Raw genomic sequence first — 8,910 nt, forward strand, 5'->3', positions numbered from 1 at the left:
TCGTTTGGATTTGTTCTTCATTTAAGGCTTGGATGGCTTTATCACTATCTAGGAGGGCCTGTTTTGTGAAATTAGTCAAGGCCTCTATTTTAATCATAATATCTGTTGTCTCCATAGAAGGTACAAATAAAGCAGCAATATACTCATACCATTGAAACACAGACTTACCCACCTAGCATGTAAATAAGGTAGATTTACCAGGGCTTGTTGTGGGTTAGGCTTTACGGTGCTATGGGCAAAAGTGAATCCCAGTGTGTAGCGGCCTATCCAGCCAACTGGTAACCAAGGCCAAAGGTTAGGCCCACAAAGCCATTGGGTTCCATTGAGCACGACCCAGCGGATTCCAGGGTTATATTTCCAATCAGGGCCTGGCCAATGGATGGACTGGTTGGGGTGGTATATGACCTCAAAGGTTCATTTTCATTGTTCAGGGGATAGGCACCCCATATATGTTAGTTCTCTGGGGTCTAATGGATGGTCACCAAACCCTACCCTTTGTTCTTTTTGTTCCCAACATACAGCGGTGGGCGTAATTAATTGACCCTTTTCTGGGGTCATCCAGAAATATTCATCCCAGACTTGGTAGAATTGTTCAACATACCTAGAGGCCTGTCCTCCCTTGCTGGTCAGGGAGCTTTTTTCCTTTTTATTCTTTAAATATGAGGTATAGGCTTTTGTTACTTCTATGAAACTGGTGTTTGCATCAAATGTCACCCAATGACCCAAGTCTATTGACTGTAGGTCTGGCTTACACCAAGAGAGTAAGGAGAGATTATGATTGACAAGAGAAAGGAAAATCTCTTTTTGTCATTCCAGAAAAGAGCAGGGTGGTTTAAAATCTCCTTGGCAGAGTGGTGATGCCCACCAAGGAAGTCCATCCATCACAGACAGAGGCATCATCGCCCCACATACCCAGCAGTTGGAGGTGTTGTGGAAGCCCGTGAAGGAATGTGCCCATGAGATGGAAACATTGTCCTCAGTTGAAATGGAAGTTAAATTCAAAATCACATTGATGAGGCCAAGCAGCAGGAGTTGATTATGTGGCTTCATCCTGAAGGGGCTCATCCGGGATCTTCTTTTCCTTCTTCTTCTTAAGAATGATCTTGGTCTCTCGAGGGTCAGTGGGGTCCCTCTGCGCAGCCCACTCAGCGTCTTCGGCGTCTGTGTGGTACGTTCTCTTCACCCTCATGTGGTGGATCTGGGGAGTGACACCTGCAACTTGAACTGCCATAGGGATGGTTGGAACAACAGTACATGGACCCTTCCAGTGTGGGGCCAAGGAGTCATGTTTCCACTCCTCGACCCACACCTGATCCCCGGGCACAGATTCGTGAATCTGTTCCCCAAGGGGGAACAGCACCCTTTCTTGTACAAAGTTAGTTACCTGATTTATTACCTTACCCAGTTGTTCCATCTGCTGCGGAAATCTCATCTCCCCTTACCTGAGGCAAATTTGTTGACACCTGTTTTATTATGGGAGGGGGCCTCCCATACACCGTTTCATACGGAGAATAGCCATGGGACCGTGGGGTCATCCTGAGTCTGAGCAGAGCCGACGGGAACAAGTCCCCCCCACAGTCAGTCTCTATGATTCAGCTGGAGAATGTCTCTTTTAAGTGTCCGGTTGGTTCCTTCCACCATCCCAGAACTCTGGGGCCTATATGCTGTATGTAATTTCCACTTGATGTTTAAAGTTTTGCTTACTTGTTGTACTAAATCAGCTACAAAAGCCAGGCCGTTGTCTGATCCAAGCTGATAGGAGATCCAAATCTGGGAACTATCTCCCTAAGCAGGCACCGGGCTACTTCTGATGCTCTTTCAGTCTTTTCCAGGTAGGAAAAGCTTCTAACCATCCCGAGAACATACATACCATGACCAGCAGGTAACAGTAGTGTCGGTGAGGTTTCATTTCAGTGAAGTCCGCTTCCAGGTGCTCAAACAGCAGCGTGCCTTTTAGTTGAATACCCAGAGGTTTCTGTCTGTGCCAAGAGGCAGCATTGACCTGTGAGCAGGCAATGCAATTCTGAGATTCTGTCCTGCATAAGAAAGCGAGGTGGGGAACCAAGAAATATTTTCGAATTAGCTCTTCCAGTTTATCATGGCCTAGATGGGTCACTTGGTGTGTTTGGCTTACCAGGGTGGGTGCCAGCTCCTCCGGTACCAATAATTTGCCACTTGGCAATTCCCACCATCCCTTTTTAGTCTTGATGGCCCCTCCCGCTTTGGCTAGTTGGTTTTAGGCTTCATTGTATTTTGGAGGGTCCAGCGATAGTTCAGGCAGCTCCACCAATACGAAAGCTTTAATCGGGGCTTCACTTGTCAAGCCCAAGCCCTCGGCTGCTTGTTTAGTGGTCTTATCTGCCAGTCTGTTTCCCCGATCCCGGAAGGGTATCCTCTTTTTTATGTCCTTGGCAGTGTATGACTACAACACTTTCTGGTTCCCAGGTAGCATCTAATAGGGTCTTAATTTCTTCCTTATTTTTAATATCTTTTTCATTAGCTGTCAAAAGGCCTCTCTCCTATACAGAGCCCTATGTACATGTAGTGTGGCAAAAGCATACCTGGAGTCTGTGTAAATGTTTGTCTTCTTACCTTTTGACAGCTGGAGGGCCTGGATTAGAGCATATAATTTGGCCTGTTGAGCGGACCAGTGTGATGGCAGAGAGCTAGCCTCAACGATGGTTTCTTCCACGCCTACTGCACATCCCACCAGTCCTTGTCCTTGTTTCACTAGGCTGGTGCCACTGATGTACAGGACCAAATCTGGGTCCGGGATTGGCAGGTCTCTCAAGTCAGGTCTGCAGGCATATTTCCTTGCAATCATGTGAGGGCCCACCTTCTCCCACAGGAAGGAGAGTGGCCGGATTCAGGGCCTGACAAGACTCAATAGTAACATAGGGGTTCTCACGTAATAGTCCCTGGTATTGAGTAATCCAGGATGTTGACAGCCATTTATGGGAATGTCCTCTTAGGAGACTGTTGACCTTATGCGGGACTTTTATGATCAAATCTTGGCCCAAAGTCAGCTTGGTTGCCTCCTGGACCAGTAAGGCAACTGCAGCAAATGCCCGTAAGCATCCTGGACACCCAGTGGCAACATTGTCCAGCCATTTCGAGAGATAAGCCATGGGTCCGTCCCAAGTCCCCAAAGTCTGGGACAACACTCCCATAGCCACCTTGTCTTTCTCAGTCACGTAAAGAATAAACGGCTTAGCAAGGTCTGGCAGGCCCAAAGTGGATGCTGACGTAATTGTACTGGGTTTGAGTTCTATTAGAATTGAGACTTATTTTGCAAGCCTGGAGGGGTTGTCTTCCGCCCAAACTTCAGGGAATTGTTGAGTTAATTCTCTTGACCGTTTAGCCTGTCTGGTTTCCCTTCCAAGAGATCATGCAACCTCCATTCATCTTGAGGGGTTACCGAGAGGAAGAGTAAATAGGTTGTTGAGCCCACTCGAAGAGTAGGTCTTTCGTTGGGGGGAAAGGTCACTTGTGCCCCCAATTTAGATAGCAAGTCTCCTCCCAACAAAGGTACTGGACATTCAGTCATGTATAAAAATTTCTGAGTCACTTGGTGTCCCCCAATCTGACATTTTCGGGGTAGGCTTGAGACACAAAGCCTGCATTTATCACCATCTGAGACCCAGCAGCCTCTAGATCTATTGGCATATAAAGTCTACAGGCCTTGAACAGTCTTTCGTGGAACTCAGAGAGTGATTTGCTTTCCCTTTGAATCACTTCGGAGCGTTTTGCCCTATTTATAGGTTTTCAGGCCCCACTCTTGAGACCTTGTAAAATAGCCGCCCGATATCTCTCCAGGTGGCCCCTTCCTCTGTGTTACAGTCCCAGCTGGGCCTTTCATCGGGGTGGCTGGTTCTGCCCACCGCTGCGGGTTTGTAGTACCCTTGGGTGCCATTTCTCTTAACCATTCTCTGGCCTCAGTTAGGATCCTGTGTCTTTCCTCTGCTGAAAAGGGAGACTAGTAGTTGGATTACGTCATCCCATGTAGGGCAGTAGGTTCGAAAATTAGCCTCCATTAGCCTAATCAGGGCTTATGGCTCCCCCAAGTACAGTGGAGTGTTTCTCTGCCAGTTTAATATATCCGTAGAGGAAAATGGCTGGTAATAATAGGCTGCAGGGGGCTGATGGTAGTGCCCACAGGCGTCCTGAACCAGAGGCTGTTGTAGCTCTCTGAGGGACATCTGTAGTGGAGTTCTTTCTCCCTGTTCCTTGGCATAGCACAGCTTCTAATTCCTGTGTTTTCTTCACCCTTCCCATCAGTACTCACCAGGAGCAGTGAATACCATCTAGGAGGTCCGGCTGAGGTGGAATTCTGAGGGCGTTGACCAGAGGTCTCCATCGCTGGGATCGGAGCCTGCCGAAACGGCGGCTCTACAAACCCCAGGAGAGCTGGTGGAAGAGCAGCAGCTGCTGCAGGAGCTTCACCTGGCCCTGGATTGGGCATTAAGGCGGCCTCCGGTCCTGGTGGAGCACTGGGAGGCAGGTGCGTCATTATCCTGTATGGGGGAGGGGTCAGGTCATCCCCGTCCAAATCCTGTAGAATTTCCCTTTTTATCATCAGCCAATTTTTATGCCATTAATATTTTTCCCCTTCCCTTCTGGATACAGAACCTTGTCCGTGTAGGAGGGTCTTGAGCTAAGCCTAGCCATGAGTCAATATATGGATATTGATCCGGGTGTCCTGGCTCTCCTGTGACTCCTGTAGAGACTGCTTCCACTATTTTTAAGTTCATGGTGTTCTCTGGTGGCCCTCCTACTCCCACAGAGGGCCATTCGACCTCAGAGTATGTGGAGGCGGTTAGGCTTCATCTTCACCCCATAGTCTCCTCCAAATCCCGTCTTTAAATTTTTAATCATGCACTCCAATACAGCTGCCTTAGATTCACTTCCCCCCATCTTGTTTACCTTCTCAAACCTTCTTCTACTTTTCCTTTTCGTTCTGTCTCTGAAGTTCTCAGTACCTTATGTACTTCTGATAGTTCCACTCAATGAAACACTTAAATTGCCATTCCGCCTCCTTCCTAATTGGGGTGAGAAGAGCCTTACCTGCCAGATCCCAGAGGGAGAAGGGGGATCAGCATGTCTTCACCTGCCGGTCAGCCAAACAAGAACACCACGTGGTCCAAGACTGTTTCTCCCTTAACTTATAAAGTCCATTCTGCCTTGGTAGGCTTGATCAGGTGCAGATGAAAACACAGATGGGTTAACTATCCCATATCTCAGGCCATTTCTGGAAAAACCAATTCGTACTCACTTACATATCCCCCTCCTTCCAGCCTGACAATTCCGAGGGGGTCAAGAATTTCGCAGCAAAGGGGACACCTCCTTGGCAAGGGCAAAATACGAGCACACAAAGACCAAGTTTCTTCTCCTAAAAATCCCCTGGCAACTGGTTGGTAATAATTTTCCCCAAGATGGCGTGGACACCACCTCCTGAATGACAGTCACAAATTTCCTTCCTAAGCCCTAACAAGCTCGTCGACATGTGTACCAAGCAATCACTGCCACCTGCCTATTCCGGGTTCCTGTGGGTCAGTGCCCCTTCTAGTCCATCCCAGGCGGGTGATCAGGGCCCCTCTTCCCCCTTGCCAGGTGGGTTCCTCCTCACCTGAGTGCTCAGCTCCCCTGCTGCCATCTGCTACCTGCAAACATGAAAGGTCTGGGCATTCAGAAGCAGAATCCTTCCAGAAGGGCGAGGCGCCTCCCCACCTCTAGAAGATTCAAGCTGCAAGGCCTCAGAGTCCCAAATGGAACTTGTCTCCTCAAAGTGAGGAGTTTCCCGGCCCGTGCACCAAATGTTGTAGCCACGCGTTCTGGGAAACAAACTCACTCAGAAGGACAATGCAGATAGTGGAGTGCAGTTTATTACACTGGTAGGCCCAAGGCAGAGTCTCCTCTTAGCCAAGTTTTTGTGAAAACCTTATATACCCTAAGTTTACGGGCTCAAACCCATCTCCCCAAATTCTCTGAAGCTAGTCTGAACAAAGGAAAAGAAAGATACAATCAAAGTTAACCTGTGATTCATATGCCTTAAGCCTAGGTAGTTAACAGTGGACAATTATCAATAGGCCTGTGGTCATACCCCAATAAGCATAATAGAATTTATGATTCTATTCGGTTACACAGATAATTAGGGTATTTCTTTTAGGTGACAGACAGTCTAGGTACGAGCCCTGGGGCTCTTCCATGGCGGGGGTGGTCTGGTTTTCCAGTTTGTATGTCGTTTCCATGGATACAGGACATATAGCTCAAAGTCCACAGTCAGGCCGAAGATGGAGTCCTGCTTTCAAGATGGAACCTGTTCTGTCTGTTTCCTCCTTCAGAAGGACTTCACGGGTTTGTGGTGGTGGTGGTGGTGGTGGTGTGCGTGACCTCCTGTGTGATGGAATGAGTGGACATTGCTATTGAAACCAGGCCAGACCCTCCGGTGCCTTCCACTGGACCAAAGCCCCTCTGGGTCCCGTTTCTTGTTTGTGGAAAAAGGCTTTAGTCTCCTAAGCCTTCTCTGAGTTCGAGAGCAGTCTCAAGCAATTACTGATTAGGGAAGTGAGGGGACACAGAAACAAAGGGAAAGCAGTTAAGCAACAAAAGTAATGAGAGCCTAAACAATAGTCCCAGGGTAAAACAGAGCCCTGGTGCCTCCCCTGGGATGTGCATAGCCACTTGACACCCATCTTTCAGTTGTCCTGAGACTGCTGCCCCCCACCCAGGTGGAAGATGCTGACTACATGCGGGCCACCAGCACGGTGACCCCAGATTGGGACCAGACGTCTGATGATTAAGATTCTCAAAGCGTCACCTTGTCAACCCTCCAGCAACCAATCAGAAGAAAGACTGCAAACTGCAACGCTCACCCAAAATAATGCCTTAAAAAACCCTTCACTGAGGACTTCCCTGGTGGTCCAGTGGTTAAGACTCTGCGCTCCCAAGGCAGAGGGCATGAGTTTGATCCCTGGTCAGGGAACTAAGATCCCACATGTCTCTTGGTGTGACCAACAAATTAATTGATTAAAAGAAACCCACCTCTGAAAGCCATCAGGGACTTTGGGTCTTTTGAGCATGAGTTGCCCATTCTGCTTGCTTGGTGCCCTACAGTAAACACCGTTTTTTCCTTCACCACCACCCCTGTCAGTAGATTGACTTTACTGCATTGCAGGGGAGGAGACTCCAGGTTTGGTAACACCGTTTCCATGACTCGGGGGAGGCAGCTGCTTCTGGGACAGCTGTTGCTAATGATTATTAACTATTGCTGGACTTCCCTGGTGGCTCAGACATAAAGCGTCTGTCTACAATGCAGGAGGCCTGGGTTCAATCCCTGGGTCAGGAAGATCCCCTGGGGAAGGAAATGGCAATCCACTCCAGTACTATTGCCTGGAAAATCCCATGGACAGAGGAGCTTGGTAGGCTACAGTCCACCGGGTCGCAAAGAGTCGGACACGACTGAGTGACTTCACTACTCACTACTAGTGATTTCTCTAAGCCATCTGTAATGTTGCCATGATGGGATTATCCTTGGTGGGAGGGGGCGGGCTGGGGGAGGAAAGGCAATGTTTGAAAAAACTTTATTAGGGATTTTGTCCTATTTCTAGTTCTTTAGGAACAGACTCTCCCTCCATCTCTCAGGAGCTACAAAATAGAAAGTTTCTCGTACCTGGATTTCGCTGGTGGTCCAGAGGTTAAGATTCAGTCTGCCAATGCAGGGGACACAGGTTCTATCCCTGGTCTGGGGAGATTCCACATGCTTCGGGGCAACTAAGCCCATGCACCACAACTACCGAGCCTGTGCTTTTGAGCCCACAAGCCATGACTGCAGAAGCCCACGAGCCCCGGAGTCCATGCTCTGCAGCAAGAGAAGCCGCCGCAATGAGAAGCCGGAGCACCGCAAGTAGAGAGCAGCCCCCCACTCTCACAGCTAGAGAAAGTCCGTGTAACGGAGATCCAACACAGCCAAAAGTAAACAAATAATTTTTTTAAAGGAGCTCCTCTCCTTTAAAAACCATTTTTTTTTTCCTCACACCTTTTGAGGAAGGCAGCACGACTCAAAGTAGGAGACAGGGTGCACGTACCTCAGTTGTCTGTGTGCCGATGATTGTTATCTCGGCTGATGTAGTGCAGATTCTAAATCTGGCTGATTTCTTCTGCAAGTAATGGCATGACTTTCGAACTGGTAGAGTGGCTCTTTAAGAGGCTCTGAGCTTCAGGGCAGAGGTGGGTCCTGGGAAACCACTTGGTTCCCCTTCCCTGTGTGTCTCTTCTCTCTCCCCTCCGCTGTGATGAAGTCCTTCTGGCTTGCTCTGCCTGGTCTGGGCAGTTTGCTATCAGCTCACTCTCCTCCCAGCTACTCAGGCTAGTTCTACCTTTCTGGAGCACGGATTTTTTAACCGTATAGCTCTAAAGAGTTTTTCCCACTATCCTCTGAGGAGCCCAGGGACCCCATATAGATGCATTCAGGGCTGATTGTAAGACCAGAAGTGGGACAGCAGGCTCGCAGAGGCCCTGACCTTCTATCCCCTTCATCACTTCCTGCCTTCACAAAGTATGTTTTGCTTTTTGTTGCTGTTTAGAAACTAAGTCATGTCCCACTCTTTTGTGACCCCATGTGCTGTAGCCCGCCAGGCTCCTCTGTCCATGGGATTTTCCCAACAAGAATACTGGAGAGGCTTGCCATTTCCTTCTCCAGGGGATCTTCCTGACCCAGGGATCAAACCCAAATCCCCTGCATTGGCAGGCAGTTTCTTTACCGCTGAGCCACCAGGGAAGCATCTTACTTTTACCTGTTTCATATATTAGTAGCCAAAGAAGGAAGATTTCTATTGAAGAAAGTGTTCAGTGCAGTTCAGTTGCTCAGTCGTGTCCGACTCTTTGCGACCCCATGAATCGCAGCACGCCAGG

This window comes from Ovis canadensis, chromosome 3 (assembly GCF_042477335.2).
Source record: "Ovis canadensis isolate MfBH-ARS-UI-01 breed Bighorn chromosome 3, ARS-UI_OviCan_v2, whole genome shotgun sequence".
Taxonomy (NCBI): Eukaryota; Metazoa; Chordata; class Mammalia; order Artiodactyla; family Bovidae; genus Ovis; species Ovis canadensis.